This window comes from Nansenia antarctica (genome assembly GCF_963989245.1).
Source record: "Nansenia antarctica genome assembly, chromosome: 1".
NCBI lineage: Eukaryota > Metazoa > Chordata > Actinopteri > Argentiniformes > Microstomatidae > Nansenia > Nansenia antarctica.
In genome coordinates, this window is record NC_137674.1 from 43,328,697 (window position 1) to 43,338,915 (window position 10,219).

A 10,219-nucleotide genomic window follows, 5' to 3' on the forward strand; every position below is an offset into this window, starting at 1 on the left:
CATACAGCTCATTAACATACACACACAGACACACGTATACACACACAGAGACACACACACAGCTAATTAACATACAGCTAATTAACATACAGCTCATTAGCATGAATCTCATTAACATACAGCTCATTAACATACAGCTCATTAACATACACACACAGACACACGTATACACACAGAGACACACACACAGCTAATTAACATACAGCTCATTAACATACAGCTCATTAGCATGAATCTCATTAACATGAAGCTCATTAACATACAGCTCATTAGCATGAAGCTCATTAGCATGAAGCTCATTAACATACAGCTCATAAACATATACACACGTATACACACAGAGACATTAGCATGAAGCTCATTAACATGAAGCTCATTAACATACAGCTCTTTAGCATGAAGCTCATTAGTATGAAGCTCATTAACATACAGCTCATTAACATACATAAACATACACATACATACACACATACTCATACACACACATACTCATATCCACATACTCATACACACACATCCACACTCATACACACACATCCACACACATATACACATACTCACACATCCACACACATACTCATACACACATCCACATATACACATCCACACACATCCACACTCATACACACACATCCACACACACTCATACAGCTCATTAACACATATATACACACACACATCCAGTCACACGGTGAGACACATTGAATGTAGACATCCAGTCACACACGCGCACAGACACGTCCAGCAGGTCTGATTATGGTCTGACTGGATTCGCCTCGAAGAGTAGATGTTCTTTGGTGTGTTTGGTGTCCAAAACGGTCATTGCATTCCCCCATAGAGACTCGGGCCGGTAGACGCACTGACACAGAAGAAGAAGAAAAAAAAAAAAAAAAAAAATATTTTGAGGCGGGATTTTTCAAAAATATATTTTCAAAAGGGAAAATTCCTCTCTCTCTCTCTCTCTCTGGACTGAGCCCAGGAATTATTTGCCGCTGCGCATGCCTTTTTTTTTTTCCTTCCTGTTTGTCCTTCACATTGAAAAGTGCAAATTGACCTGCCCGCCTGGGATTCGAACCCAGGACTACAAAGTCTACCTTGCGGCAGACTTACACACTGAGCTAACGAGCCAGTCATACAAACATATAAAAAAAAAAAATCTCGACATATACTGGCCAGTGTGGAATCGCGGACATTGGCTGTCAGAGAATAGAATCCTATTATCCGATTCCTCTCTTCCTCTAGAATGACCTGTCGTCATTGTCGTTGTCTCCGTGTGTCTGTGTGTGTCTGTCTTTATTGAAATTGACAAGAAATGATGGAACACGGCTCCACGCGGGCCTCGATACTAGGTGGCTGCACGTCTCTCTCTCTGTCTGTGTGAGGGACTTCCGCATTAGCGGTGTTAGCTTAGCAATCTCGTTGTGTTTTAACTTCAGTTTAACATGACTTCCCGTAAAAATGGGAGCACCATATTAAATATTTGTACTAATAACAACATGCACCCATAATGTTTTACGGTAAAAAAAAATGCCAAACAGTTTTAGGTACACTACACGTTTAGAATTTAACAAAACAAACAACTAATAACAGAACATCACTTTCGCTGGCCTATGAGAATATGCACCAGTCCTATGACGAGGTGGACCGTTGGATCCAGAAGGATCTGAACCATCTCCATCGCCGGGACCATCTTCATCACAATGGACTCCTTGGTGCTGTTTGGCTGGGAGCTCAACGTCCTGGAGTCACCATCTCAGTAGTCCGTTGACTATGTGGTACACTATGGCGTGGCCTATCACCTCGCCACAGAGCCTGACCGTGAGCGGAAGGTGGTCTTCTTCCTCAGCAGGGTCGGCTCCACCATCGCCATGGCAGCGCTGACCAATTTCGTGGTGGGGGCGATGATGATGCCCTCCGCCTAGACCCAGCTGGGCACCTTCATGATGCTGATCATGTGCATCAGCTGAGCCTTCACAACCTTCTTTTTCCAATGCCCATGCTGCTGCCTGGAGCCAATGTGCCTGCTTTCACCATAGATTCAAAACCCTCCTCTGAAAGCTTATGAAAGCTTATGTTGACTATAAAGAGAACATTTAAGAGACTTATATAAAGGACATTATAAACCATAGTGTCAATCCGTCAAGTTATCGTGTCCAGTGTACCAGTGTCTCTGTTTGGGATATGACTGACCAAGTGCCTAAATGTCTATCATGTATAGTTATGACATTATACGGTTTGTTCTGTGTTTCCTTTTTGTACTCAGACAATGGTATTTTGTTGGTGTCACAGATTTTATTTTGATTAAACAGTAAAAATACAGTCTGTCTATGAAGTAAGTAAGTAGCCTTGAGAACCGATGGTTCTTGAGCCTAATGGCCCGTAGGGCAGGAGCCTATCTCTTGTTTACATAGCGTGAGGCGGCTTGATGTACAAGTACACCCCCTGGACATGACGCTGGTATGTCGCTGGGTCTTACCCCCAATCCAACCCTTAATGCTGAGTGCCAAGCAGGGAGGCATCGGGTACCATTTTTATAGTCTTTGGTATGACTCGGTTGGGGATCGAACTCACGACCCTAATCTCAGGGCGGACACTCTAACCGCAGGGCCACTGAGCTGGTTCTCACTGGTTTCTGACTGGTTTCTCTGTCTACGAAGCCCTCGTCTAAATTGTTCAAGGAAAATATTTGTGATCTGAACTACAGCTGTCTTTATTCTCTAAGAGAACCTGTTTTCTCGTCGAAATGTCCTTAACACAGATGCCACTGTATATCTGCTAAGATTTGGCTGAACTTTTAGTCCAGCCTCCCTCAGCGTCAATCCGTGGTTCACGACATGGTCAACTAGTGTTTCTTCTATGAGCACGTTCTCCTGCTTCAGGTCTTCCTCTTCCTCTACCTCCACATCGGCTTCTACCTCCTCCTCCTCCTCCTCCTCCTCCTCCTCCACCGTGGATTCCCCCTCTCACCCTCACTCTTCTTCTTCTGACTCCTTCCATTTTGGTTGAAGACAGGTGAACTCACCTGTTGCATTTTTATAGTGCTTAAACCTGATTGGTGTGTCTACAATTAAGCAATCATGTGTTTGTGCACCTGATGGCTGTATTTAACCAATTGGCTCATAGGTGTGGTGATTTGACAGTCAGTGCTTTGGAATTGCAAGGAAGTAACATCATGAATGATATACTTCTGTGGCTAACGTATACAAGTGTGTTTAGTGTTTTGCAAATCACTGTGTGTATTGTTTTGCAAAAAGTGTGAGGCTGACATTGTGCTTATAGTGGTGCAAATCTGGGCTGATGTTTTGCTCCTTGAGTGTAAGGTTTTGATAATTGTGTAATACATTAGTGTGTATGCAATCCATCGAAAAAAAACTATACAACACACGCCTACACTGTTAACACACTGCCCTCTAGTGGTGAAGAAAAACAATGACACAATAAAACAGCCTAGGCCAACTACATTTTTAGGGTTAGGGTTTACATTTTTTACATTTAGCAGATGCTTTTATGCGATAGGACTTACATGCTAGGACCAAGTGCCATTGGCAGTTACAATGCTAGAGGAAGGAAAGACCACTTCCCTTCTTTTTCAATGATTAACAATACAGTAGAGGAACTGTACAGAGGGGGTGATGGGGGGTGAAGAGGTAGGAGGTCACTGCCTACAGGCCGCAACATAAGTAGAGTCCTCCACTCTTCATTTTGTTTTGTGTGAATTCAGAATGTGGTCATAGTATCAACATAATACAGTGTGTTTGTATACAATAGATAAAAGTATCTTCTCAAAAAATAATAAAGTTAAAATGTTTCACTTCAGAAAACAGTAAAATATGAACATCAGGCTCTAACTGTTTTAATTATTCAGGCTCTAACTGTCTAAATTATTTCCAGTTTGATATCCGGACCAGGGTTAGGGTTAGGGTTAGGGTTAGGGTTGGGGTTAGGGTTAGGGTTGGGGTTGGGGTTAGGATCGTTCTTCTTCTTGACCGGCTTGTCCTTCAGGATCTTCCAGGTGAGCTTGTCGTAGAACCACTCCAGGTCCTGTGAGTCATCCGGCCACTGCAGGTACTCCTTCTTTTGTATGAAGCTTCTGATTGGCTCGTACTTCATCAGTTTATATGGAGGCATCTTCCCTACTACTACCAGGATCAGAAGGTCTCTGAGCTCCTCCAGCATCCTGCTCTGGGCCAGAGAAAAGGCTTCCAGGCACCAACCTGGAGGTAGTAATAATATTATACAATAACTCATCAATCATCATCATCATGAGATTTTTTGTATTGTATATCATTTATTATGATGTACTATATTACCAACCGTCCTTTAGGAACTCTTTAGACACGACACACACCGTCTTCCTGCTTCCCCAGACAGCATCTCTGATGTTGGCCAGGTGATCCTCGCCAGGCAGGAAGTCTCTGGCCTCAAAGCAGCAGCGGAGGATGTTGTGCTCAGCCAGCTGAGAGTCCAGCCTCTTCAGCAACGCAGCTTCCACCCACCTGTAGTCATTGTTGCTGAAGCACAAGTAGGCGTCATACTTCACATTGCCACCAGGGGGCGGCTCTCTTTTAGGGCCCTCCAGGACCCTGGCCTTCACTTTCTTGTAGGCGATGAAGAGGTGTCCACGGAGCCGGACGAAAACGATGGTGCAGATGGTGACAAGGATGAGGATAGTGGAGCAGGTGATGAAGATGGAGAAACGTAGCTCCTGCATGAGTCCCTCGTCATCCTTCTCACACAACGCCGTGCTGTAATTAGACAGGCGGACACCGTGGAGCTCTGAGGGGAACTCGCACTGGAACTCGTCAACGTCGCTCGAGACCGTCACGTTGGTGCCGTTCAGCCACGTCAAGAAGGGCAGCAGGTCGCAGTCGCAGTGGAACAGGTTGTTCCTCAGGCCGACAGTTCTGAGGAAACTGAACGTCCTGGGGTCAGGGGTCGCCAGGAAGTTGTAGGAGAGATCCACTGTAGTGAGACTCTCTGGGAAGATGTTTGGTTGGAGGTACGTCAAAGAGTTGAAAGAGATGTCCATGTCCACCAGAGAGGTGAGACCATTGAAGATACCCTCCGGGAGAGACTGAAGGGAGTTGGAGCGTAAACTCAGAATAATGAGCTGGTTGAGATTGTCAAACACGTCCAAGCATGTTCCCTGAGCCCATATCAGCTGCAAGTAGCTGCCGCTGAGATCCAGCAGTTTCAAACTATTCTGTGGCGGGATGGAAATGTTACGGTTCAGGGTGCACATCGTTATGAGATTTTCACCAAACCAGACAAGTTCAAGTTTATGGAATTTCGTTAATACTTTGGGATTTCGTTAAGACTTTGACTTAAGCTCCGCCCACTTTGACTTAAGCTCCGCCCACTTTGACACAAGCTCCGCCCACTTTGTCTTAAGCGCCGCCCACTTTGACTTAAGCTCCGCCCACTTTTACACAAGCTCCGCCCACTTTTACACAAGCTCCGCCCACTTTGATTTACGCTCCGCCCACTTTTACTTAAGCTCCGCCCGCTTTTACACAAGCTCCGCCCACTTTGACTTAAGCTCCGCCCACTTTGACACAAGCTCCGCCCACTTTGACTTAAGGTCACACACATACGCACGCGCACGTACACACACATGCGCACACCCGCGGGCGCGCGCACACACGCGCACACGCACGCGCACACGCACGCGCACGCGTGCGTGCGTGCGCGCGTGTGAGTACGTGTGTGTGCGTGTGCACGCGCGTATGTGTGTGTGCGTGTACGCGCGCGCACGCACGCGCACACACACGCGCACACGCACACACATACACGCACGCGCACGCGCACACACGAACGCATACACACGAACACATACACACGCACACTCACGCACCCGTACACACGCACGCACACGCGCACGCACGCGCGCACGCACGCGCATACACGCGCATACACGCACGCACGCACACACGCACACACACGCACGCACACGTACACATGCACACACGCGCACACGCACACACACACGCGCACGCACGCGAACACACACGCACACACACGCACACACACGCGCACACGCACACACGCACACACGCGCGCACACACGCGCACACACGCGCACGTACACACACGCACGCGCACACCCGCGCGGGCACACGCACGCACACACGCACGCACACACGCGCACATGCACAGACACATGCAGCATCTACAACCAGCCGATCCCCTACGTGTGTGCGTGCGTGTGTGCGTGTGTGCGTGTGCGCATGTGTGCGTGTGTGTGCACGTGCGCGCGCGCGTGTGCGTGCGTACGAGCGTGCGCGCGTGCGCGTGTGTGCGTGTTCGTGCGCGTGTGTGTGTGGTTGTTGTGCCCACTTTGACTTAAGCTCCGCCCACTTTGACACAAGCTCCGCCCACTTTGACTTAAGCGCGCGTGCGCGTGCGCGTGCGTGTGTGTGCGTGCGTACGTGTGTGTGTACGCGTGCGCGCGTGCGCGTGCATGCGTGCGTACGAGCGTGCGCGTGTGCGTGCGCGTGCGTGTGTGTGTGCGCGCGTGTGTGGTTGTTGTGCCCACTTTGACTTAAGCTCCGCCCACTTTGACTTAAGCTCCGCCCACTTTGACTTAAGCTCCGCCCACTTTGACTTAAGCTCCGCCCACTTTGACACAAGCTCCGCCCACTTTGACTTAAGCTCCTCCCTTTGATTTAAGCTCCTCCCACTTTGACTTAAGATCCTCACACTTTGATTTAAGCTCCTCCCACTTAGACTTAAGCTCCGCCCACTTTGACTTAAGCTCCTCCCACTTTGATTTAAGCTCCTCCCACTTTGATTTAAGCTCCTCCCACTTTGATTTAAGCTCCTCCCACTTTGATTTAAGCCCCGCCCACTTTGATTTAAGCTCCTCCCACTTTGATTTAAGCTCCTCCCACTTTGATTTAAGCTCCGCCCACTTTGACTTAAGCTCCTCCCGCTTTGATTTAAGCTCCTCCCACTTTGACTTAAGCTCCTCCCACTTTGATTTAAGCTCCGCCCACTTTGAGTTAAGCGCAGCCCACTTTGACTTAAGCTCCTCCCACTTTGATTTAAGCTCCTCCCACTTAGACTTAAGCTCCGCCCACTTTGACTTAAGCTCCTCCCACTTTGATTTAAGCTCCTCCCACTTTGATTTAAGCTCCTCCCACTTAGACTTAAGCTCCGCCCACTTTGACTTAAGCTCCTCCTACTTTGATTTAAGCTCCTCCCACTTTGATTTAAGCTCCTCCCACTTTGATTTAAGCTCCGCCCACTTTGACTTAAGCTCCTCCCACTTTGATTTAAGCTCCTCCCACTTTGATTTAAGCTCCTCCCGCTTTGATTTAAGCTCCTCCCACTTTGATTTAAGCTCCGCCCACTTTGACTTAAGCTCCTCCCACTTTGATTTAAGCTCCGCCCACTTTGACTTAAGCTCCTCCCACTTATACACAAGCTCCGCCCACTTTGACTTAAGCTCCGCCCACTTTGACACAAGCTCCCTCCGGGCTAGGTTAAAGGACTTTAGCTCAGCAACCGTAAGTGCCACAGACACGGTTCAGATATTTTCCGAATCGGCTCGGGCCCGCCGAACACATATTCGAGTCCCGACTCGGTTGCGGCGCCCCCTGTGGCCAGAATTCATAACTCCCCTCCTAGCTGTGAGCTAGAGGTCTGGTTTTCACATATGTCGAACATCTTGGTGAGACAAGTGTTTACCCAGAGTTTCGGCTTGATCGGCCATTCGTGGCCCAAACGGGGAGCTTTGACGTAAGTGCGAAATCCGTAATTAAAGGGGGCGCCACGGAGCGACCGTTTGAGCTAGCGCCTCGAAACTCGGGGCACGCAACCGGACCCCTGTGACGCTTCATCGTGCCGATTTTTGGGTGACTGGGACTTTCTGGCACCGATTTCTGTTTTTCATCCTAGGGTTTCATCCTAGGGTGCAACTGCGTACAGTCTAGGTAGGTCGTTTGTTGGCAAATGAAAGAAAATTGGAATTAATCAATTAAGCCACTCCCACTTTGACACAAGCTCCGCCCACTAAATGTCTAAGCCACTCCCACTCCCACTTAAGCTCCGCCCACTTTGACACAAGCTCCGCCCACTTTTGACACAAGCTCCGCCCACAATTTGAATTAATCAATTAAGCCACTCCCACTTAGACACAAGCTCCGCCCACTTTGATTTAAGCTCCACCCACTTTGACTTAAGCTCCTCCCACTTTGATTTAAGCTCCTCCCACTTTGATTTAAGCTCCGCCCACTTTGACTTAAGCTCCTCCCACTTTGATTTAAGCTCCGCCCACTTTGACTTAGGCTCCTCCCACTTTGATTTAAGCTCCTCCCACTTTGATTTAAGCTCCGCCCACTTTGACTTAAGCTCCTCCCTTTGATTTAAGCTCCTCCCACTTTGACTTAAGATCCTCACACTTTGATTTAAGCTCCTCCCACTTTGATTTAAGCTCCGCCCACTTTGACTTAAGCTCCTCCCACTTTGATTTAAGCTCCTCCCACTTTGATTTAAGCTCCTCCCACTTTGATATAAGCTCCTCCCACTTTGATTTAAGCTCCGCCCACTTTGACTTAAGCTCCGCCCACTTTGACTTAAGCTCCGCCCACTTTGACTTAAGCTCCTCCCACTTTGATTTAAGCTCCTCCCACTTTGATTTAAGCTCCGTCCACTTTGACTTAAGCTCCGCCCACTTTGATCTAAGTGCCTCCCACTTTGACTTAAGCTCCGCCCACTTTGACTTAAGCTCCTCCCACTTTGATTTACGCTCCGCCACTTTGATTTAAGCTCCTCCCACTTTGATTTAAGCTCCGCCCACTTTGACTTAAGCTCCTCCCACTTTGACTTAAGCTCCTCCCACTTTGATTTAAGCTCCTCCCACTTAGACTTAAGCTCCGCCCACTTTGACTTAAGCTCCGCCCACTTTGACTTAAGCTCCGCCCACTTTGATTTAAGCTCCTCCCACTTTGACTTAAGCTCCGCCCACTTTGACTTAAGCTCAGCCCACTTTGACTTAAGCTCCTCCCACTTTGATTTAAGCTCCGCCCACTTTGACTTAAGCTCCGCCCACTTTGATTTAAGCTCCTCCCACTTTGATTTAAGCTCCGCCCACTTTGACTTAAGCTCCTCCCACTTTGATTTAAGCTCCTCCCACTTTGACTTAAGCTCCTCCCACTTTGATTTAAGCTCCGTCCGCTTTGACTTAAGCGCCGCCCACTTTGACTTAAGCTCCTCCCACTTTGATTTAAGCTCCTCCCACTTAGACTTAAGCTCCGCCCACTTTGACTTAAGCTCCTCCCACTTTGATTTAAGCTCCTCCCACTTTGATTTAAGCTCCTCCCACTTTGATTTAAGCTCTGCCCACTTTGACTTAAGCTCCTCCCACTTTGATTTAAGCTCCTCCCACTTTGACTTAAGCTCCTCCCACTTTGATTTAAGCTCCGTCCGCTTTGACTTAAGCGCCGCCCACTTTGACTTAAGCTCCTCCCACTTTGATTTAAGCTCCTCCCACTTAGACTTAAGCTCCGCCCACTTTGACTTAAGCTCCTCCCACTTTGATTTAAGCTCCTCCCACTTTGATTTAAGCTCCTCCCACTTTGATTTAAGCTCTGCCCACTTTGACTTAAGCTCCTCCCACTTTGATTTAAGCTCCTCCCACTTTGACTTAAGCTCCTCCCACTTTGATCTAAGCTCCTCCCACTTTGATTTAAGCTCCTCCCACGTTGATTTAAGCTCCTCCCACTTTGATTTAAACTCCGCCCACTTTGACTTAAGCTCCGCCCACTTTGCCACAAGCTCCGCCCACTTTGCCACAAGCTCCGCCCACTTTGACACAAGCTCCGCCCACTTTGACTTAAGCTCCGCCCACTTTGACTTAAGCTCCGCCCACTTTGACTTAAGCTCCGCCCACTTTGACACAAGCTCCGCCCACTTTGTCTTAAGCGCCGCCCACTTTGACACAAGCTCCGCCCACTTTGACACAAGCTCCGCCCACTTTTACGCAAGCTCCGCCCACTTTTACACAAGCTCCGCCCACTTTGACACAAGCTCCGCCCACTTTGACACAAGCTCCGCCCACTTTGACTTAAGCTCCGCCCACTTTGACACAAGCTCCGCCCACTTTGACAGCTCATTAACATACAGCTCATTAGCATGAAGCTCATTAGCATGAAGCTCATTAACATGAAGCTCATTAACATGAAGCTCATTAACATACAGCTCATTAACATACACACAC